The following is a 25,237-nucleotide window of genomic DNA, read 5'->3' as shown; positions in this document are numbered from 1 at the left end:
CAGAAACCAAGGTTCTTCAGATGACCTCTACTAAGAGCCTCCAGGAAAAAAAAAAAAAAAAAAACTAGAAGAAAGTTAAGACTCGACAGTGGTGGTTAAAGTGGGTCCTCCCTGCCTCATCCAAACCCAGGAGAGGAACCACAAACAGCAGAACACCAACACCCACAAGGAAAATTTGGCAGACTTCAAAGCCCACTGTGATAACCAAAATGGTGAAAACCAGAAACAAAAGCCAAATGAAAGAACAAGAGACCTCTACCGAAGATGAGATAAATGAGGTCCAGTTAAGCAAGTTAACAGCACTAGAATTCAGAGCCATGATCTTAAGGAAGCTCAACAGCATGTGTAAGGACATTAGCACAATGAGTGAAGACATAGAAATGTTGAAAATCAACCACTTGGAAATTAAAAATGACATATCAGAAATGAAAAACACCATTGGAAGGTCTAAAAATCAGAGTAGAGGAAGCTGAGGACCAGATCAGTGAATTAGAAGACAGGATAGAAAAAATCAACTGATCAGAAAACCAAAAGGAAAAAACCATTAAAAAAAAAAGGAAGCCCTGGCCGGTTTGGCTCAGCGGTTAGAGCGTCGGCCTGTGGTTCGGAGAGACCCGGGTTCGGTTCCCGCTAAGGGCACGTACTTCGGTTGCAGTTTGTCCCCGGCCCTGGTTGGTCGTGCGGGTGGCAGCCACTCGATGTGTCTCTTCACATCGATGTTTCTCTCTCTCTCTCTTTCCCTCCCACTCTATCTGTACAAAAAATGGAAAAATATCCTCAGGTGAGGATTAAAAAAAAAAAAGAAAAAAAAAAAAAAAAAAAAGGAAGACAGCATAAGAGAACTGTGGGAAAAGTGGAAGCGTAATAATATTGGCATCATAGGAGTCCCCGAAGAAGAAGAAAATGAGCAAAGGTTAGAGAATATATTCAAAGAAATAGTGACAGAAAACTTTCCTAATTTAGTGAAGGAAGAAGGCATTCAAGTTCAAGAAGCACAGAGAGCCCCAAGTAAGAAGAACCCAAACAGGCCCACACCAAGACACATTGTAATCAAACTACCAAAAATTAAAGACAAAGAGAGAATTCTAAAGGCAGCAAGAGATAAACAACAGGTTACCTACAAAGGAAACCCCATAAGGCTCTCAGCTGACTTCTCACAAGAAACACTACAGGCCAGAAGGGAGTGGCATGAAGTAATCAAGGTCATGAAAAACAAGGATCTGAATCGAAGACTACTCTACCCAGCAAGGCTATCATTCAAAATGGAAGGTCAAGTAAAGAGTTTCCCAGACAAAAAAAGAGGCTAAGGGAATACATTAGCACCAAACCATCACTGCAAGAAATGTTAAAAGGACTGCTGTAATTAGCAGGAGAAATGGGAAGAAAAATAGAAGCACACTAAACAAAAAAGGCAATAAATAAGTACATATCAATAATCACCTTAAATGTAAAAGGACTGAATGCTCCAATAAAAATACACAGAGTAGCTGATTGGATAAGAAAGCATGACTCATCCATATGTTGTTTACAAGAAACCCACCTCACAACAAAAGACTCACATAGATGGAAAGTGAAGGGATGGAAAAAAATCTTCCAAGCAAACGGAAAGGAAAAAAAAAAGCTGCCATAGCAATACTCATATCTGATAAAATAGCCTTCAAAATGAAGGCTCTAACTAAAGACAAAGAAGGCCACTACATAATATTGAAAGGATCTATCCAACAGGAAGATATAACCTTGATAAACATATATGCACCCAATATAGGAGCACCAAAATATATTAAAAACCTTCTGGAGGACTTCAAAGGAGAGATCGATAGCAATACAATCATAGCAGGGGAATTCAACACCCCGCTGACATCACTGGATAGATCTTCTAGACAAAAAATAAGCAAGGAAACAGAGACTCTGAAGCACTAGACCAAATGGATTTAATAGATGTCTACAGAAAATTACACCGCAAAACTACAGAATTCACATTCTTCTCAAGTGCACATGGAACACTCTCAAAGATAGGCCACATGTTAGAGCACAAATAAGTCTCTACAAGTTCAAGAAGACTGAAATCATATCAAGCATCTTCTCAGATCACAATGGCATGAAACTAGAAATCAATTGCAACAAGAACATACAAAGACATTTGAACACATGGAAGCTAAATAGCATGTTATTAAACAATAAATGGGTGGCCGAGGAGATCATGGAAGAAATGAAAAACTTCCTGGAAACCAATGAAAATGAAGACACAACAACACAAAATCTATGGGATGCAGCGAAAGCAGTTCTGAGAGGGAAGTTCATAGCACTACAGGCCTCCCTCAAAAACACAAGAAAATCTCTAATAGACTATCTAATCTCACAACTTAAAGAACTAGAGAGCAAACAAAAAGAAAACCCCAGAACAAGTACAAGGAAGGAAATAGTAAAGATCAGAGCAGAAATAAACGACATAGACACAAAAAAACAATTCAAAGGATCAATGAAACAAAGAGCTGTTTTTTCGAAAAGAGAAACAAAATTGATGGACCCTTAGCAGACTCACCAAGAAAGAAAGAGAGAGAACCCAAATACACAAAATCAGAAATGAAAGAGGAGAAGTAACAACTGACACCACAGAAATACAAAAGATCATTAACAAATATTGTGAACAATTATATGGCAACAAATTCGACAATCTAACGAAATGGACAAATTTCTAGAAACACATATTGTCCCAAAACTGGACAGGAAGAGATACAAAACTTGAACAGACCATTATCAACAGAAGAAATTGAAGATGTTATCAAGACTCTCCCAGCAAACAAAAGCCCAGGCCCGGATGGCTTCATAGGGGAGTTTTACCGAACATTCAAAAAAGAACTAACACCCATTCTTCTCAAACTATTTCAAAAAATTCAAGAAAAAGGAAGACTTCCAAACTCGCTTTATAAAGCCAGCACAATTCTAATTCCAAATCCAGAAAAAGACACTACAAAGAAAGAAAACTACAGGCCAATATCCCTGATGAACATAGATGCCAAAATCCTGAACAAAATACTAGCAAATCGGATCCAGCAATACCCCAAAAAAATTATCCACCATGACCAAGTGGGATTCATCCCAGGGATGCAAGGCTGGTACAATATTCGCAAATCAATAAATGTGATACACCACATAAATAAAATGAAGAATACAAACCACATGATCAGATCAATAGATGCAGAAAAAGCCTTCGACAAAATACAGCATCCATTTCTGATAAAAACGCTCAGCAATGTGGGAATAGAGGGATCATATCTCGACATAATAAAGGCCATATATGAAAGACCTACAGCCAATATCACACTCAATGGGCAAAAAACTAAAAGCATTTCCCTTAAGAACAGGAACAAAGTAAGGATCCCCAATTTCACCACTCTTATTTAACATAGTACTGGAAGTCTTAGCCACAGCAATTACACAGGAAGAAAAAATAAAAGGGATCCAAATTAGAAAGGAGGAAGTGAAACTGTCATTATTTGCAGATGACATGATACTATACGTAGAAAACCCCAAAGACTGCATAAAAAATTTAGTAGACTTAATAAATGATTTTGGCAAAGTAGCAGGATACAAAATTAACATCAAGAAATCGATGGCATTCTTATACACCAATGATGAACTCACAGAAAGAGAAACTAAGAAAACAATCCCATTTACCATTGCAGCAAACAAAATTAAGATACCTAGGAATAAACTTAACCAAAGAAATAAAGGACCTGTTCGCAGAAAACTACAGGTCATTGAAAAAAGAAATAGAGGAAGCTATAAAAAAGTGGAAGCACCTACTTGTTCATGGATTGGAAGAACTAACATCATTAAAATGTCCATATTACCCAAAGCAATCTATAGATTCAATGCAATCGCCATCAAAATACCAATGACATACTTCACAATATTAGAACAAGTACTTCAAAGGTTCATATGGAACAAAAACGACCTCGTATAGTGACAGCAATCTTGAAAAAGGAGAACAAAGTTGGATGGATCACATTACCAGATCTCAGGTTATACTACAAAGCCACTGTAATCAAAACAGCCTGGTACTGGCACAAGAACAGGCATATAGACCAGTGGAACTGAACACACAACCCAGAAATTGATCAAAGGCAATATGCTCAATTAGTATTTCACAAAGGTGGCAAGGGCATATAGTGGAGTAAGGACAGCCTCTTTAATAAATGGTGTTGGGAAAATTGAACAGCTACATGCAGAAAAATGAAACTCGACCATCAACTTACACCCTACACAAGAATAAACTCAAAATGAATAAAATATTTGAATGTGACTCATAAATCCATAAAAGTCCTAGAAAAACTGTAGGCAACAAAATTTTAGACATCATACACAGCAGAATTTTCACTGATACATCACCTAAGGCAAGAGAAACAAAGGAGAAAATGAACACACGGAACTACATCAAACTCAAAAGCTTCTGCACAGTGAAAAATACAATCATCAAAACAGAAAGGCTACCCACTGTATGGGAGAGAAAAATTGCCAATGATATATCAGATAAGGGGTTAATGTCCGTTATATAAAGAGTGCTCATACAACTCCACAAAACGAAGACAAAGAACCCAATTAAAAAAATGGGCAGAGGAACTAAATAGACACCTCTCCAAAGAGGACATACAAATGGCTAAGAGACATATGAAGAAATGCTCAACATCACTAATCATCAGAGAGATGCAAATTACAACAACAATGAGGTATCACCTCACACCTGTCAGAATGGCCGCCATCAACAAATCATCAAACAACAAGTGTTGGCGAGGGTGTGGAGAAAAGGGGACTCTAGTACACTGCTGGTGGGAATGCAGACTTGTGCAGCCACTATGGAAAACAAAATAGTGTTACCTCAAATAATGAAAAATTGAACTGCCATTGACCCAGTGATCCCACTTCTAGGGATATACCCTAAGAAGTCTGAAATACCAATCGAAAGAATATATGTACCCCCATCATTATAACAGCACTATTTATAATAGCTAAGATCTGGAAGCAGCCCAAATGTCCATCATTAAATGAATGGATAGAAAGCTGTGTTACATATACACAATGGAGTACTATGCAGCTGTAAGAAAGAAAGATCTCTTATCTTTTGAGACGACATGGAGGGACCTGGAAAGTATTATCCTGAGTGAAACAAGCCAAACAGAGAAAGACAAGTATCATATTATCTCACTTATTTGTGGAACATAATAAACATAACAGTCTGAAGATCAGGGTAGTCCCAGAGACGTGGAAGTAGGGTACAGACTGACAATCCCCAGAAAAGGGGGCCGAGGGGGGAATAAACCACAGAACTTTTATGCATGTGTGCATGAACAATGGACGTGGACAACAAAGCTGGGGACAGAGAGGGAAGGGAGGGTGTCAATGCGGGAAAAAAAGAGAAATATTTGTAACATACATACATACATACATACAGACATAAATAAATCTGCCTGGTGCCAGAGCCCACACATTTGCCAAACAGGCCTATTCTATAGGCCTAATTTCATGGTCAAGGCTCTTCACCAGTACATAAATACCAACTGTTCATAAGAACCATTACCATACTGTGGGAAGGTCATCTCCTTCCAAGATTATCTATATTATAATAAAACTACCATTTGAAATAATAGCACTTTTTACCTCCTGTACAGCATTTTTAGTGGTCTTCATAAAATTAAATTTCTATAATCTTGCCAGTCTCTTAGAAAGGTAGCAAGTAGTTAATGGTTTTGTATGTGCACTTTGATCATTTGAATGCCTCATATTGCGATTTGACCTGTGCAAAGTCCCAATCTTCACCTAGAAATTAATCAAAACATTCTTATACAACATCCTTCCTCAAGCAGGAGTTTCACCAAAGAAGTGAACTCCTGAAGACTTTATAGAGCTTAACACTCTGAAAATGGGAAGTACCTTGCCCAATGTACTCAATATGGGTTTGCAAAATGAATCAGTAAATATAAGGATAAATGAATACATGTATGTCTAGATGGATAAACGGAAACAAAGGAAAAATAATTATACTATAACTATAAAATAGAATTTTTTAATTATCTATAAATTATATCTCAAGTTACTTTTGAGTATGTGCTATTACAAGTACTTCATATGTATTATCTCGTTTAATCCTCACAACCACCAAATAAAGTACAGGCTGGTACTGGTTATATAGTTAAGGAAACCAAGACTTAGAGGATAAAGTAATTTTCTCAAAGTCACACAGATAAGTGGCAGAAATATGATCCCAGGCATTTGGGCTCCAGATCTTACTTTCTTAACCTCCAACACAACCCTCTCTAGTGCATAATACATTTGCAAAAATGTAGTATTTGAGTATGAAGAGATAGTATATCCAAATATGACCCCATGGTAGGATGACAGAGGTACTCAAATTTTGGAGAAAATGTAGAAGCAAAGATGTGAAATATGAAATTATTCCTATAATGAGAAATGGTACTCGTTGTTCAGGGACTCAGACTTTGGGATTCCCTACAATCCTGGACTCAAATTCTAGTTCTGGAACTAATTTAGCTTTGCAACCTTGAGCAAATTAACAAATCTCTCTGGGTTTCAGTTTTCTTGATGGTAAATCATAGGTAACATTAGAACCCACATTAAATAGCAGTTGAGAGAAATAATGCAAATAAAGGCCAAAATGTCTTAGGACATAGCAAGAACTCAATCATGTTAGCCGTTATTATATTGTTATTATTATTATTATTGTTAACATTCTAATTTCCAAATTGTACAATAAAAATAGAAATGGAAAGTTATTTTGACATTTTAAGATACCTAATATATTTGATATGATGTTGACATATCCTAAAAAATGAAAATTAATTCAACCTTAAGGAAAACAAAAAGCAAACTCATCAAGATGATCTAATGAGGATGAGAATATTTAAAGTCATAAGTAAATGGACAATAATAATATGTGCTATTTCATAAAACAAAAAAAGTGGCAGAATAAAATTAAGAAGCAGATTTATCTAAAGTGCATTGATTTTTTTAAGGTACTCTCATTCCCTAAAGTTTTATCTTCTTATCACCAAAGACTATAAAGGCATAATTAATGAGAAGGCTAGTATGCAAGGTATCATTTACAACAACACATATGCATGCAAACATCCCACTCAACCTTAGAAGATGACTCCTCAGCTGGGAATTGTCATAAACAAGAATGCCCACTGTGTCTAGACAAGTGTTGCTGTATTCTTTTGTGTGTATTAAATACTTTGTTTCTTTAATTTTAAAAAATCACCCGTAAAGCTGGTACTATTTGGTTCCCATTGACAGATGAGGAAACTAAGTTCATTAATATGAAGTAACTTTTCCAGTACCACAGAATCTTTTAATGATGGAGCCACTAGGTCACATGACTTCCGAGAGCTTGGTCAATCATCCCCATTTTTCCTGATCCTTGTGGATGCCCACCCATTACCACCACACTTTATAATGCTTCTCTCAGCTACCAAAGTTATCTGTACATTAGTTCACTGGATTCTAACTGTGTGTCTCCCCAGAAGATATGAGCTCCTTGGTGTAGGGAGCATATCTTTCAAACCTGAGTTACACCAAAGAAGCACAAAAAATAGATGGCTATTACTAGTGGTCCCAAAACATTTCTATTGCCCTAGCTTTACACACCCTCCAAACTAGAGTTATAAAGGCACCTACCATGGAGCTAGGTACTAAAGTTCAGTCTCCTACTGATCCTCTCAGCTCAGGATCCTGACACAATTATTAATTATTTTTCTGAACTGATTTTTAACTGACCTATCAGGTCAATATTTTAAGTTACCTCAAAATCTCTCAGGAAGTAAAAGTGGATTTTATTTATAAATGAATGCATGTGTATGTGATATTTTAATAAAATCTGAGGAAAGTAAAGTTTTAAAACTAAAATGATCCATGGGGGGTAAGCAGTTGGTTTACTTCTCCCTTTTTGCAGATGAAAGAAATAAGGTCTATACCAAATTTGAAAAAATGGTCCCTGAATATGTTTTGTGTTTGGCCCACATTTTTTCATTTGATTTAATTGTTCTTTCTGGGTTAAGCCTCATATGTATTGATTACAATGAGCTTAGAATTGCAAAAACAGCAAAATGTTTCTGTATTCTAACTTTTACCAATCTTAACCCTGACTGTCATTTCATTAAAGTACAGGTTGCTGGATACATGGCAAGTTTAGCTTGAGATTTTTTATCATGCAATATCTAACAAGGAAAACCAAGGAGAAACAGAAAAGTTATGGATTTTTTCCACTTATATTGTTTCAGGTGCCACAGAAAATCAGCAAAGCCGTGACACACCAGGCAGTAAGGCAGTATGTGTCAGGCAGGCAGCCAGCCAGAGACAGACAACAGAATCCAGAGCCAGAGACAGAAATGGGTGGAGAGCAGGTCATGAGCAGATCAGGCAGCCTCTTAGGAGTAAGTGTGAGCATGATCAGGATAAGCATTGAGTCATGGCCAAATAGGCAAATTGGAAGCCCTACAGGCTCAAGCAAGTAGTCTACTTTAGGATCCTGAGGAAAACGGTGGGGAGAGTGGAGGTAGGGGAGTAGGGAGACTAAAGAGTGAGGGAATAGGGAAAGATGCTAAAAGCCAAAAGCAGAACAGGAACAAATTACAAATGGAGAAATCAGTCACATTGCGTCAGAATCAAGTGGACTTTGGCAGCTAAGGCAGGTCACTGTTCCAGCTTCAGCTGTTCTCCTTCCCCTCCTGCCACGTGAATCTGGCCTGGGGGTTTGTAGCAGAGGCAATGGAAACAGCTGGCTAAGTCAAGAGTGTGGGGGTGAGAAGCTGAAAACAGTTTCTGCAAAGAAAGAGTATGTTTTGTTTATAAAGGAAATTAGAAATGTGCTCAAGGAGGCATTTGAATATGAATGAGGTATTTGGGTATTTCAATACCCCCCCCCCCCCGCAAAAAATCACTCAATAGCAAGAATGCCTAAGCTTAAAAATATTTAATGGAACACAAGCACACACTTCAGTAAATGAGTTAATGAACCGTAAAGCTAAACATGCATGACATTTTCAATTCATGTCTCAGTCTAGAAGCCTCCCAAATCATCTCCCACTCTTTTTAAAGGGCACAGAGCTGTTTAACAACCCTTCAGTGTTCCAGGCAGCAAACAGGCTCTCAAATATTAATGGCAAAGCTGCCAGAAGCCAGACATACCTGGGAACAGATGAAAGGTTTCGTTTGTTCACCTTCAACATTATACTAGTTCCCACTCAGGATCTCTGAGCACATTACGGGAAATTTTTAAAACACACAGTTGCTGGTGTGAAGAGGTTTCTGAAAACATACAAAGCATTCATTCACTAAGAAAGTCCACCTGAAAATCCTGTGAGGGCAAAACTAGATTGGAACATTACAGTATGCCTGCTCTTTCTACAAAGACCAAAGCAAGTTCAGAGACTCAGAAATTTTCTTGAAATATGATAAAAACATTATGTCAAATGAGGTTTCACCTTACATGCCAAATCCAACTCATTGGCAGAAGCTTCTTGAAACCCCATATACCTGATCAAATTAGTGATGCCTGCCACAGCCTAGAGAGGAGGGAGTAGATATTCACCATCATTTAAGTCTGTCTTGCTTTGAGTGCTAGGCCATCTGAACATATTATTTTCTTCCCTAGAAGTGCAAACTGGCACCTTGTGGACTGGGTTCACATTGAATATATGCTTTGGCCCTCACAAAAATTTAAAAAATGAAATCCCAATGTGAAAATGGGAGATTTCACATTTTAAAAAATTGTAAGTTTCTCTTAAAAGTAGAAATTTCTAGAAGTTTTAGGCCTGTCTTTCCAAGTAGCACTATCACCTGGAGGTGAGTAAGGGCTGCTTCTTTTAGACCAGATGTTTTCTCTCAAATTTGCCTTCTTTCATTCATTTACATTACTGTCTGGCCTCTGTAGGATATGTGTTTGTGACTCCCTACTCTATGCCTCTGTATTACAGTTACTTAATAAGACTCCTCAAAGTTAATGAGGACTTTAAGGTTCACTGTTCCCTCTTCCATTTCAATTCTGTCATTAAAAACAATGACTTTAACTCCTTTGATTTGCAGTTGTTGGGATTTTCAGATTCCATAAGTCATACCTCCATTTCACAAACCCACTCTTAAGCAACAGAAATGTACTACCTTTGAAATTATTCATTTCTAATACCCTAGGTTTTTGCTCTCGTATTTTTTAATAACCTCGCATTAATGCAGATGTTTCTACCTTTATTTCCAACAAATCTACTATTCCTTCTTAACCTGATATTTAGTCCCTTTACCTGTTCCATATTTTCCAAATGAATCAGCCCTTTTCTGGGTCTACTTTATACCCATGGCCCATCATGCCACTGCCTTATTAGCAATTATTTTTATTTCTTTTGTTCCTTTCTCCTTCTTTCACACCTGCACACCAAACATTATCCCTGGATCAATCCAATCATTCAACTTCTCCAGTGTGATGAACACTGCTAGAACACACTACATTGATCTATATGCCCATTCCTGTGTCAATAACAGACTATTTTGATTATGATGGCTTTGTAGTATAACTTGATATCTGGTATTATGATCCCTTCAAACTTGTACTTCTTTTTCAAGACTGTAGCAGATTTTCATGGTCTTTTATGGTTACATATAAACTTTTGGAATATTTGTTCTAGATCTGTGAAATACGCCATTGGTATCTTAATAAGAATTTCATTGAATCTGCAGATTGAATTGCATAGTATGGACATTTTAATTATGTTACTCTTTCCAATTCATGAACATGGTATATGCTATCACTTTTTTTTATCTTCCTCTATTTCTTTTTTCAATGTCCTGTAGTTTTCTAAGAAAAGGTTTTTACCTTCTTAGTTAAGTTTATTCCTAAAGATTTTGTTGTTGTTGATGATGCAAGGGTAAAGGAGATTGTTTTCTTAGTTTCCTTTCAGAGTGTTTGTTATTGGTATATAGGAATACCATCAATTTCTGGATGTTACTTTTGTATCCTGTGACTTTGCCAAATTCATTTATTAAATCTAGTACAATTTTGATGGAGTCTTTAGGATTTCATATGTACAATATCATGTCATCTACAAATAATGAGTTTCACTTCCTCCTTTCCAATTTGAATCCTTTTTATTTACTTTTTTTCTTCTCTAATTGCTATGGCTAAGACTTCCAGTACTATTTTAAATAAGAGTGGTGAAAGTGGGCATCCAGGTCTTGTTCCCATTCTTCAGGGAGCTGCCTTTAGTTTTGGCTCATTGAGTATGATGTTGGCTGTAGATTTTCATCTATGGCCTTTAGTATGTGAGACATGATCCCTCCATTCCCACTTTACTGAACGTTTTTATAAAAAATGGGTGCTGGATTTTGTCAAATCCTTTTCAGCATCTATTGACATGATCATATGGCTTTTACATTTAAATTTGTTTATGTGGTGTATACATTTTTTAATTTATCAATTAATTTATTTTTGTTATAGATGTTTCTCCTTTTTCCCTGCAGAAACACTCCTCCCTATCCCCTCCTTCAAGAATTGTTGTCTATGAACATTCGTTATGCATACATATTTATAGGATCTTTGGTTTATCTGATTTCTTTGCTTGAGCGCCCTCCTCTGTGTTTTGTCACTATGAACCATACTCCTTTCGGTGTCTCTGGGTCTATTTTCTTCAACACCATTATTTGTTTATTATATTACCCAAAAAGTGAGATCATATGATACTTCTCTTTCTCTATTTGGCTTGTTTCACTCAGAATAATACTCTTCAGGTCTCCCCATGTCATCTCAAAGGATAAGAGAGCTTTCTTTCTTACAGCTGCATAGTACTCCATTGTGTATATGTACCACTGCTTTTTATCCATTCATTTAATGATGGACAATTGGGCTGTTTCAAGATCTTAGCTACTGTAAATAGTGCTGGATGAACATGGGTATACATATATTCCTTCTGATTGCTGTTTCAGACTGCTTAGGGTATATTCCTAAAAGTGGAATCACTGGATCAAATGGCAGTTTAATTTTTAATTTTTTGAGGTAACACCATATAGTTTTCCATAGTGGCTGAACCAGTCAGCATTCCAACCAACAGTGTACTAGAGTCCCGTTTTCTCCAACACTTGTTCTTTGATGCTTTCATGATGGCAGCTATTCTGACAGGTGTGAGGTGATATCTCATTGTTTTAACTTGCATCTCTCTGATGATTAGTGATGTTAATCATTTCTTTATAGGTCTCTTAGCCATTTGTATGTCCTGTTTGGAGAGGTGTCTATTTTGTTCCTCTGCCCATTTTTTAATTGGGTTGTTTGATTTCCTTTTGCTGAGTTCTATGAGCACTTTATATATATTGTAAATTAAGCCCTATCTGACATATCATTGGAAATTATGCCCTCCCATACAGTGGGTTGCCTTTCCATTTGGATTATTGTATCTTTTGCTGAGCAGAAGCTTTTAAGTTTGATGTAGTCCCATGTGTTCATTTTCTCCTTTGTTTCTGTTGCCTTAGATGGTGTATCAGTGAAAATTCTGATGCGTATGATGGCTGAATTTTGTTGCCTACAGTTTCTTCTAAGATTTTTATGGATTCATGAGTCACATTTAAGTATTTTATTCATTTTGAGTTTATTCTTGTGTATGGTGTAAGTTGATGGTCTAGTTTCATTTTTTTCCATGTAGCTGTCCAATTTTCCCAACACCATTTACTAAAGATGCTGTCTTTACTCCACTGTATGTTCTTGCCACCTTTATCAAATATTAATTGAGCATATTGTCTTGGGTATATTACTGGGTTCTCTATTCTGTTCCACTGGTCCATATGCCTGCTCTTGTGCTTGTACCAGGCTGTTTTGATTACAGTGGCTTTGTAGTATAATCTGAAATCTGGTAATGTGATCCCTCCTACTTTGTTCTTCTTTTCCAAGATTGTTGTGGCTATTCAAGGCCTTTTTCGGTTCTATATGAACTTTTGAAGTATTTGTTCTAGTTCTGTGAAGTATGTCATTGGTATTTTGAAGGAGATTGCATTGAATCTATAGATTGCTTTGGGTAGTACGGACATTTTAATGATGTTAATTCTTCCACTCCATGAACAAGGTATGTGCTTCCACTTTTTTATATCTTCCTCTATTTCTTTTTTCAATGACCTGTAGTTTTCTGCAAATAGGTCCTTTATTATTTTGGTTAAGTTTATTCCTAGGTATATTAATTTTTTTTTTTTTTTTTTTTTTTTTTTGCTGTAATGGTAAAAGGAATTTTTTTTTTTTTAGTTTCTCTTTCTTTGAGTTCATCATTGGTGTATAAGAATGCCACCAATTTATTGATGTTAATTTTGTCTCCTGCTACTTTGCCAAATTAATTTCTTAAGTCTACTAAGTTTTTGCTGGGCGTTTTGGGGTTTTCTACGTATAGTATCATATCATCTGAGTTTAATGACAGTTTCACTCCCTCCTTTACAACTTGGATCCCTTTTAGTTTTTTCTCCCTGTCTGATTGCTGTGCTATGTTAAATAAGAATGGCGAGAGTGGGCATCCGTGTCTTCTTCCTGTTTTTAAGGGAAATGCTTTTAGTTTTTGCCCATTGAGTATGATGCTGGCTGTAGGTCTTTCATATATGGCCTTTATTATGTCTAGATATGACCCTTCTATTCCCACTTTGCTGAGCATTTTTATCAGAAATACATGCTGGATTTTGTCGAAGGCTTTTTTGGCATCTATTGAGATGATCATGTGGTTTTTATTTTTCGTTTTATTTATGTGGTGAATGACATTTATTGATTTGTGAATATTGTACCAGCCTTGCATCCCTGGAATGAATCCCACTTGGTCATGGTGAATAATTTTCTTGATATTTTGCTGGATCCGATTTGCTAGAATTATTTTCAGGAGTTTGGCGTCTATGTTCATCAGGGATATTGGCCTGTAGTTTTCTTTCTTTGTAGTGTCTTTAACTGGTTTTGAAATTAGAATTATGCTGGCCTCATAATACAAGTTTGAAAGTCTTTCTTCTTCTTGAATTTTTTTAAATAGTTGGAGGATAATGGGTATTAGTTCTTCTTTGAATGTTTGGTAAAACTCCGCCATGAAGCCAGCCAGTCCTGGGCTTTTGTTTGCTTTGAGAGTCTTGATTACATCTTTAATTTCTCCTGTTGTTATTGATCTGTTCAATTTTTCTATCTCTCCTTGGTCCAGTTTTGGGAGACTATGTGTTTCTAGAAATTTGTCCATTTCGCTTAGGTTGTCAAATTTGTTGCCATATAATTGTTCATAGTAGTTGTTAACGATCTTTTATATTTCTGTGGTGTCAGTTGTTACTTCTCCTCTTTCATTTCTGATTTTGTGTATTTGGGTCTCTCTCTTTGTTTTTTTGATGAGTCTAGCTAAGGGTCTATCAATCTTGTTTATCTTTTCAAACAACCAGCTCTTTGTTTCATTGATCCTTTGAATTTTTTTTTTTTTTTTTTTTTTTTTTTTTTACTCTATGTCATTTATTTCTGCTCTGATCTTTACTATTTCCTTCCTTCTACTTGCTCTGGGGTTTTGTCTTTGTTTGTTCTCTAGTTCTTTAAGTTGTGAGGTTAGATAGTCTATTAGAGATTTTGCTTGTTTCTTGAGGTAGGCCTGTAGCGCTATGAACTTCCATCTCAGAACTGCTTTGCTGCATTCCATAGATTTTGTTTTGTTGTGTGTTCATTTTCATTGGTTTCCAGAAAGTTTTTAATTTCTTCCTTGATCTCCTCAGTAACCCATTCATTGTTCTATAACATGCTATTTAGCCTCCAGGTGTTCAAATGTCTTTGCATGTTCTCATTGTAATTGATTTTTAGTTTCATGCCATTGTGATCTGAGAAAATGCTTGATATGATTTCAATCTTCTTGAACTTGTAGAGACTTAGTTTGTGTCCTAACATGTGGTCTATCTTTTAAAATGTCCAATGTGCACTTGAGAAGAATGTGAATTCTGTAGTTTTGGGGTGTAATTCTCTGTAGATATCTATTAAATCCATTTGGTCTAGTGCTTCATTTAGAGTCTCTGTTTCCATGTTAATTTTTTTTCTAGAGGATCTATCCAGTTGGTCAGTGGGGTATTAAAGTTCCCTGCTATGAGTGAGTTGCTGTTAATTTCTTCTTTGAAGTCCTCCAGAAGATTTTTAATATATGTTGGTGTTCCTATATTGGGTACATATATGTTTACCAAGGTTAAATCTTCCTGATTGATAGAACTTTTCAATATTATGTAGTGGCCTTCTTTATCTTTAGTTATGGTCTTCATTTTGAAATCTACTTTATCAGATGAGTATTGTTACCCCAGCTTTTTTTTTTCTTTCCATTTGCTTGAAAGATTTTTTTCCATCCCTTCACTTTCAACCTACGTGAGTCTTTTGCTGTGATTTGGGTTTCTTGTAAACAACATATATGTACGTCATGCTTTCTTATCAAGTCAGCTAATCTGTGTCTTTTTATCGGAGCATTCAAACCATTCACACTTCAGGTGATAACTGACATGTAGTTATTTATTGTGATTTTTGTTTATAGTAGTTATACTTTTCTTCTTATTACTGCTACTCATTGCAGCAGTCCTTTTAGCATATCTTGCACTGCTGGTTAGGTGTTAATATATTCCCTTAGCCTTTTGGGGGGGGGGTCTGGAAAGCTTCTTATTTGACCTTCTATTTTAAATGATAGCCTGCTAAATAGAGTACTCTTGGATTCAGGTTCTCGTTTTTCATGACCTTGATTACTTCATGCCACTCCCTTCTGGCCTGTAGTGTTTCTATTGAGAGGTCAGCTGAGAGCCTTATGGAGTTTCCTTTGTAGGTAACCTGTTGCTTATCTCATGCTGCCTTTAGGATTCTCTCTTTCTCTTTAATTTTTGGCATTTGAATTACGATGTGTCTTTGTGTGTGCCTGTTTGGGTTCTTCTTACTTGGGGCTTTTTGTGCTTCTTGAACTTGAATGCCTTTTTTTCTTCACCCAGTTAGGAAAGTTTTCTGTCACTCTTTCTTCAAATATATTTTCTAACCCTTGCCCATTTTCATCCTTTTCAGTGATTCCTATGACATGAATATTATTACGTTTCCAGTTGTCCCACAGTTGTCTTAAGCTGTCTTTCTGTTTTTAATTGTTTATTTCTTTTGGTTTTGTGATTCCTTGTTTGTTTGTTTTTTACCCTGTCTTCTAATTTACTGATTAGGTCCTCAGCTTTTTCTAATCTGCTGTTCAGTCATTCCAATGTGTTCTTTATTTCTGCTATGTCATTCTTCATTTCTACTTGGTTGCTTTTCAATATTTCTACATCTATACTCAGGGTGTTGATGTCCTAACTCATACTATTAAGCTTCCTCAAGATCAGCGCTCTGAACTCTACCTTTAATAATTTGCTTAGCTGCATTTCATTTATCTCATGTTTGATAGAGTTCTGTTGTTCTTTAATTTGGAATTTGTTTCTTTGTTTCACCATTTTGGCTATCTGAGTGGGTTTTGGAGGCTGCAAAATTTTCCCTGTGGGTGTTGTTCTGCTGTTTGTGGCTCCCTCTACTGGGTTTTGATGAGCCTCTGTGCGCCCACGTTAAAAACTACTGTCAGTACTTACTTTCCTCTGTAAATTTGGAAGCCCAGGAAAGGTTCTGTTTTCCTCTAGCTTCTTGCTGGTGGCTAGTAGTCTCACTTACTCAGTGCATTGGAATGTAGCCTGGTGCTCTGCAAAAGAGGATTTCCAGAGAGTGGGATAGATGCAGGTTATTAATGAGCCTCAATTTGCATTTCTTTGCCTCACCTGGGAAAGGCTGAATCTCTGAAGGGGGAGGGGGCTGCTGCTTTTCCCCACAGCTAAGGAAAGGAGCTCACTTACCACTGTCCTTTGTGGCCACAACTGAGCAGAAACTCTGAGTACCCTCCAAATCCCAGATGTACCCACAGAATTCCATCCCAGTCTGCCCTTCCTCTCCTGTAGCCCCAAGGTGAGTGGCTGTGGCTATTTTAGCACTCTGTCCTGGCTCTCTGTGCTGTGGAGCTGCCTTGGTCTTTATTCCCCAAGGGCACTGCTCACAGCTAAGACTGCTGCTGTCCCTTGGATCCCAGCCTGCCATCCTCTTGTTCCTCCGCAGATGCTACTAGTGTTCGTAGTTATATGGTGCTGTCCTGCTGCTTTTCTGTTGCTTTCTTTTTTTTTTTTTTTTTTTTTTGACGATTTGTCTTTATTTTAGTTGTAATTCCCATTTGGTCTTTGGAGATCATCTGTGTAGCTTCTATTTACTCTGCCTCCATTTTCACATCCTCTATGCCTATGTCAAGGGTTGCTGGGTTGCACCAGCCTCTTCGGTGCTTCAGTACCCCACAGGTCCCACGAGAAAATGGATGGCACACTCCCTGTTGGGTCTCACAGGCCTGTTTTGTGCTTCAGCACCCTGCAGGTCTCATGAGTAATTGGATCATGCAGTCTCTGCTGGGTCGCACACACCTCTCTAGTGACCCCGCACCCCACATTTCCCATGGGTAGGCAGCTAGATCGCACCTATCTCTCTGGGGCTCAAGCTTCCCTCTGCTCTTGTGTGCTGCTGAATCACACAGGCCTCTGTGGAGCCCCAGCTCCCGCCATTGGTGGCTGGGGTGTGCTTCTGCCCCATGGGGCTCAACTTTTGTTCAGTTTTTGCTGTAGTTTTTGGGGATGGGCCTCAGCTGCCGGTCTGTGCTTCTGTTGCTTGGGGATGCATGTCTGCTCCCCAGCCCCTGTTGCTGGGGGTATATCTCGACTCTGATTAGGCTGCTACTGTGGGGGATGGTGCTGGGCTCTGAGCTGTCTATGGCTTCTGCAACTGTTACCTTGGGAGCTCCACCACTGTGCACTGGTCTGTGTTGACACAAAGTGTCCACTGGTCCACTGGTGCCAGGTGTGCTGGTGGGCTCAGCTTGCTGGGCCCTAGCCGCTCCCACTGCCTCCTCCCAGGGAAGACCTGGGATCTTCCAAAATGGTGGGGCCTCCTTGCAGAGCAGGGAGAAGCACCCTGAAGGGCTGCATACCACAATAGCCGGCTGCTACAGTCCACAGCACAGGAACATTTTCCTCCACAGCTCTGCCCTGCTTGGGTTTAGTCATCCACCTTCATGTCTACTCACATTCTCTCACACACTTGTTCACTCTCTCACACACTCACCCTTTCTCTGGTCCTTCCCACTGACATCTTCCTATCCAATTCTACCCTATGTCTTTTGATTGGATAATTAAAGCCATTTACCTCTGAGGTAATTATTGGTAGTTGTTAGTTGCCATTTTAATGCCTCTCCTTCTCCTTCTCCTTCCAACAGTCTTTTCAGCATTTCTTGCAGTGCTGGTTTGGTGGTGGTAAATTACTTTATCTTTTTTATTATTTGTGAAGCTCTTCATTTCTCCTTCAGTTTTGAATGATACCCTTGCTGAATAAAGTAGTCTTGGATTCAGACCCTTGCCTTGCATTACTTTGTACACTTCATGCCACTCCCTTCAGGCCTACATCATTTCTATTGAGAAATCAGCTGACAGTTTAATGGGAGCTCCCTTGTAGGTAACATTCTGCTTCTTGCTTCCTTTAAGATTTTTTCTTTTTCTTTAATGTTTGCCATTTTTATTATGATATGTCTAGCTGTGGGTCCTCTGGGGTTCATCTTGCTTGGGACTCTCTGTGTTTCCTGGACTTGTGTGACTTTTTCCTTCACCAGTTTAGGGAAGTTTTCTGTCATTATTTCTTCAAACACGTTCTCTATCCTTTTCTCTGATTCTTCTCCTTCCGGTATTCTTATAATGCGAATGTTGTTATGTTTTGTATTGTCCCACAGCTACATTAAACTTTTTCCTGCTTTTTAAATTTCTTTTCCCATTTGCTGCTTTATTTAAGTGTTTATTCTACCTAGTGTTCTAAGTCACTGATTCGGTCTTCAGTTTCTTCTAATCTATTATTGAACTCTTCTAAGGTATTTTTCATAACAGCTATGTCACTTTTTATTTCCTCTTGATTTTTATGCATAGCTTCTACCTCTGTTTTTAAGGTGAAGTAATTTGCAGTGAGCTATTCATAATTCTTATTAAGTTCCTTGTAGTTCTCACTAAATTGTTTGAGCACCCTTAAAATCATTGCTTTGAATTCCTTATCTGACAAGTTGCTGTCTTCCATTTTCTGTAGTTCCTTTTCTGGTGATTCCTCGTTTTCTTTTATTTGGGTTTTGTTTTTTTGTTTCTTCATTTTAGCCGTCTGGTAGCTCTAGACCCACTGAGGAATATTTGGATGTGTATGCAGCTCACTGTATATCAAATAAGGCTACAGTGCCTCCCAGACTGTTTTGTTGCATGTTGCCTCTTGCCTGCTGTGGATCCTGGATGATTGACTACTGGGGGCTGATATTGGTGTGCCCTGGTAGGTGCTGCTGCTGGATCACATGGGCCTCTCTGGAGCTGTGTTCCCAGCTGGTCGCTGGTGCCACCTGTATCTCTATAGCTCAAGCCCTGTTGTAGCTGCACTACCTGCCCATACTGTGGGCAGCTGGGTCACACAGTCCCTTTGGAGACCTCGCACTATGCCTATCTTGTGGGCTGCTGGGTCGCACTGGCCTCTCTGGTGCCTCACACCCTGCAGGTCCCGTGGGTAACTGGATTGCACAGTCCCTTTGAAGACCCAGCTCTACACTTATCTTTAAACCACAGCATTTTTATCCACTCATCTATTGATAAACATATGGGATTAGCAAACATCCAGTTCTTAGCAATTGTAAATACTGCTACTATGAACATAGGGGTACATATATTCTTTCTCATTGGTGTTTCAGGCTTCTTAGGATGTATTCCTAGGTGTGGGATCACAGGGTCAAATGGCAGTTCAATTCTTAAATTTTTGAGGAAACACCATGTTGTTTTCCAAAGTGGCAGCACCAGTCTGCATTCCCACCAGCAGTGGACTAAAGTCCCCTTTTCTCCACACCATTGACAGCACTTGTTGTTTCATGATTTGTTGATGGCGGGCATTCTTGCAACTGTGAGGTGATACATCACAGTTCTTTTAATTGCATCTCTCTGAAGATTAGTGACTTTGAGCATTTTTTCAAATGTCTCTTGGCCATTTTATGTCATGTTTGGAGAGTTGTCTATTTAGGTCCTCGCTCATTTTTTTTTTTTTTAACTCATCTATATTGTTGAATGTATTGTATTACAGATGTTTCTCTCTTTTTTTCTTCATTGACCTCATCCTCATTTTCACCCCCTCCTTCCTTCCCCACACTATTGTCGGGGTCCATTGATTGTGCATATATGCACAGAAGTTCTTTGATTTATCTCATCCCACCCTTCCTCCCCCTTTCTCTTTGAAGTTCATCAGTCTAACAACCAATCTGTACTTCTTAATTCCTTCATCTTTTTCACCCACCCTCCCAGCCTCCACCCATCTGGCAAGCAACAAAAATTTCTCTGTATCTATGAGTCTGTTTCTGTTCTGCTTGCTTATTTTGTTTGTGGATTCAATTGTTGATAGATATGTATTAATTGCCATTTTATTGTTCATATTTTTGTTCTTCTTCACCTTCAAGAAGTCCCTTTAGCATTTCATATAATACTGGTTTGGTGGTGATGAATTCCTCTAGCTTTTTCTTATCTGGGAAACTCTTGATATGGTCATCAATTTTAAATGATAGCTTTGCAGGATAGAGTAATCTTGGTTGTAGGTCATTACTTTTCATCACCTTGAATCTCTCTTGCCACTGCTTTCTAGCTTGCAAAGTTTCTTTTGAGTAATCAACTGACAGTCTTATGGCAGTTCCTTTGTATGTAATGGACTGCTTTTTTCTTGCTGCTTTTAAGATTATCTCTTGGTATTTAACCTTTGGCATTTTGATGATGATATGTCTTGGTGTGGACCTCTTTGGGTTCAACTTGTTTGAGACTCTCTGTGCTTCCTAAACTTGTACATCTGTTTCCTTCACCAAGTTAGGAAAGTTTTCTGTCATTATTGTTTCAAATAGTTTTTCAATTTCTTGTTTTCTCTCTTTTCCTTCTGGCACCCCTATGATGTGAATGTTGGCACACTTGAAGTTGTCCCAGAGGCTCATTACACTATCCTCATTTCTTTTTATTTTATTTATTTATTTATTTATTTATTTATTTATTTATTTATTTATTTTTTGCTGTTCTACTTGGGTGTTTTCTGTTTCCTTGTATTCCAAATCTATTGTTTGCTTCTTGGCTTTACCTACTCTACTATTGATTCCCTGTAAATTATTCTTTATTTTCATTAGTGCATCCTTAGTTTCTGGCTGGCCCTTTTTTATGTTGTTGATGTTCTCACTAAGTTCCTCAGAGGTCTTCTTAAGTTCCTTGAAGGTCTAACTAAGTCCCTTGTATGTCTCACCAAGTTTCCTGAGCAACCTTATAACTTGTTCTGAACTCTGCATCTATTAGATTGCTTATCTCCATTTTGTTTAGTTTTTTTCCTGGAGTTTTGTTCTTTTCTTTCAACTGGGACATGTTTCTTTGTCTCCTTATTTTGGCTGCTTCCCTGTGATTGTTTCTATGTATTAGGTAGAGCTTCTATGCCTCCTAGGCTTCATAGGGTGGCCTACTCTTATAGGTGTCCTGTAGGATCCAGTGGCACAGTCTCCCTGATCACCACAGCTGGGCCCTCACAGTGCACCCCTAGTGTGGACTGTACACCCTTCTCTTGTAATTGAGTCTTGATTGCTGTTGGCACATCAATGGGAGGGATTTACTCAGGTTGTTCAGCTGCAAGGACTGGCTGTGACCATTAGCTACTACCTTGGAGGATCAGCTGTGTAGGGGCCCATTACACAGAGCAGGACTTACTTCAGCAGGGCTCTGGGACCCACTTAGTCCACTCATTGAGTGTGCCACTTGTGGAGGTAGTTGGGGGTGGTGGTGTTTCAATGTTGTCTGAAGCTGTCCACCAGGTGTGCTGGCTCTGGGGCAAGGTCAGCCACTGCCTGGTATTCTACCCAGGGCCACCAGGCATAAGATACAAAGTGATCTGCAGATGGCTGCTTCTTGTGCTGGGCTTGGAGGTGTCCAGGAAAAAAGCCAAGTTGTGAACCAAGGCTGGCTGCTTCTAATGCCAGGCCTGTGGATACTTAACAAGAGGTATGAGCCTGCTGAGACTGGTTTCTCTTGAGCCCCGGCTCCTTATCACTCTTGTGGGCTGCTGGGTCACACAGGGTCCTGTGGAGCCCCTGGTGCCACCACTGGTGGCTGGGAAGTGCTGCTGCCCTGTGGGACTCAGCTCCTGCTCAGCCTTTGCTGTAGTTTTTTTTTTTTTTTGGCGGGGGGGATATAGTTCCCTGCTGCTGGTCTGTGCTTCTATTGTCCAGGGATGGACGTCTGCTTCCCAGCCTCTGTTGCTGGGGGTATATTTCGACTCTGATCAGGTGGCTACTGCAGGGGATGGTGCTGGGCTTTCAGCTCATTGCGGTTTCTGCAACTGGCACCTTGACAACTCTACTACTGTGCACTGGTCTGTGTTGACACAGAGTGTCCACTGGCCCGATGGTGCCAGGTGGTGGGCTCAGGTACCAAATGCTTCTTGTTTGAGAGATTTTAGGAAACTCTGAAGCAGGATCCAAGACAGGCCAATCCTATGGTAAAACCCTTGGAAATAGCTTGGGTAGGCCCAAAAGTTGGGTGTGGTGGGGCCTCAGGGAATCACAAGGGCGGGGCCAACAGTGTTAGCCAGGTTGCTAGAGTCCCAGATATACTGGCTGTCTCCCTGCCCTGTGGGGGAAGGGCTCACCAAAGGAAAAACGGCCTCCAAGAGCATGTCTGTCAAGGAGAAAGCTGCCCTGCCAGCCCTCCTCCGGAGGCCAAACAACCCAGTTCTTCCCTGTTATCTGGTGCCCCTCAAGCTGCCTCCCCTTGGAGCTCAGAGAAAGCGAGTCTGAGTAAGTCTGTGCAAAGGCTCTTTAAGAGGAACTGCTGGGGGCTCCCACAGGCACTGCCTCCATCTGCCTCAGTTCTGGCTGGTTTTATAGCCAGAAGTTATGAGGAATTTTCTCCCTGGTACTGCGACCTTGAGCTGGGCACCTGGTGTGAGACGGGGACCCCTTACTTTGTAGGGAGGGCCTTCCCAGCCTAGGTGTCCCTGCTGATTTTTATCTGACACATGTGGGTGTGGGACCAGCCCATCTACACTTCCTCCCCTCCTACCAGACTTGATGTGGTGGCTTCTTTTATTTTATAGTTGTAAGACTTTCATTCACCTTGATTTCAGGCAGTTCTGAATGATGTTTGTGTTATAGTTTTGTTGTAATTTTGATGTGGTTGTGGGAGGATGTGATACTGCGTTTACCTACGCCACCATCTTTCCTCTGCCCATTTTTTTTTTTTATTCTCACCCGAGGATATTTTTCCATTTTTTGTACAGATAGAATGGGAGGGAGAGAGAGGAAGGGAGAGAGAGTGAGAAACATCAACGTGAAGGGACACATCGAGTGGCTGCCACCCGCACGACCAACCAGGGCCGGGGACAAACTGCAATCGAAGTACGTGCCCTTAGCGGGAACCGAACCCGGGTCTCTCTGGACCGCAGGCCGACGCTCTAACCGCTGAGCCAAACTGGCCAGGGCCCTCTGCCCATTTTTTAATTGGGTTCTTTGTTTTCCTTTTGTTGAATTGTATAAATACTCTATATATTTTAGAAATTAACCCCTTATCTGATGTTTCATTGGCAATTATGCTTTCCCATATAGTGGGTTCCTTTTTCATTTTGATGGTTGTTTCTTTTGCTGTGCAGAGGACTTGTAGTTTGATGTAGTCCCATGTATTATTTTTTCATTTGTTTCTCTTGCCTTAAGTATTGTTACCATGAAAATTCTCCTGCTTGTGATTTCTGAAATTGTGTTGCCTATATTTCCTCGTAGAAATGTTTTGGATTCATGGGTCCCATTTTGAGTTTATTCCTGTGTATGGTGTAAGCTGATGGTCTAGTTTCATTTTTTTGCATGTAGCTGTCCAATATTCCCAACACCATTCATTAAAGAGGCTGTCTTTACACCAGTGTGTGCTCTTATCATTTTGTCAAATATTAATTGAGCATATTGTCTTGGGTCAACTTCTGAGTTCTCTGTTCTGTTCCATTAATCTGTATGCCTATTCTTGTGCCAGTACCAGGCTGTTTTGATTACAATGGCTACAATGGCTTTGTAGTAGAACCTGATAACCAGTATTGTGATCCCTCCTACTTTGTCCTTCATTCTCAAGATTGTTGTGGCTATTCAAGATCTTTCTTGGTTCTATATAAACTTTTGAAGTATTTGTTCTAGTTCTATGAAATATGTAGTTGGTATTTTAATGGGGATTGCATTGAATCTATAGATTACTTTGGTTATTATGGACATTTTAATGATCTTAATTCTTCCAATTCATGAACAAGGTATGTGCAATCTTCCTCTATTCCTTTTTTGTTTTTGTTTTATGTTTGTTTGTTTGTTTGGTATCCCCTAAGGCCTTGTGGGAACTGAACCTGGAACTCTCTGGTCCACAGGTTAACACTCCAACTGCTGAGCCAAACCAGCCAGGGCCTTCCTCTATTTTTTGGTCAATGTCTTGTAGCTTTGTGCCAAAAAATAGGTCCTTTACTTCTTTAGTTAAGTTTATTCCTAGGTATCTTCATTTTTATTCTGTAATTGTAAATGGGATTTTTTTTTTTCGTTTCTCTTTCTGTGAGTTCATTATTGGTGTATAAGAATGCCATATATTTCTTGAAGTTAATTTGTATCCTGCTACTTTGCCAAATACATTTATTAAGTCTAGTAGGTTTTGATGGAGTCTTTAGGGTTTTCTGTGTTCAATATCATGTCATCTTCAAATAATGAGTTTCACTTTCTCTTTTCCAATTTTGATCCCTTTTATTTTTTCTTCATGTCTGATTGCTGTGGCTAAGACTTCAAGTACTATGTCAAATAAGAGTGGTGAAAGTGAGTATCTCTGTCTTGTTCCTGTTCTTCAGGGAAATGCGTTTAGTTTTGGATCACTGAGTATGATGTTAGCTGCAGGTTTTTCATATATAGCCTTTAGTATGTTGAAACATGATCCCTCTATTCCCACTTTGCTGAGGGTTTTTATAAAAAGTGGGTATGGGATTTTGTAAAATGCTTTTTCAACATCTATTGACATAATTGTATGGTTTTTTATGTTTCATTTCTTTTATTTTGTTTATGTGGTTCATACATTTATTGATTTGCAGATATTGTACCTG

The sequence above is a fragment of the Molossus molossus genome, unplaced genomic scaffold, assembly GCF_014108415.1.
Source record: "Molossus molossus isolate mMolMol1 unplaced genomic scaffold, mMolMol1.p scaffold_m16_p_2, whole genome shotgun sequence".
In the NCBI taxonomy this organism is placed as follows: domain Eukaryota; kingdom Metazoa; phylum Chordata; class Mammalia; order Chiroptera; family Molossidae; genus Molossus; species Molossus molossus.
Note: the sequence above shows the minus strand (reverse complement) of the source record.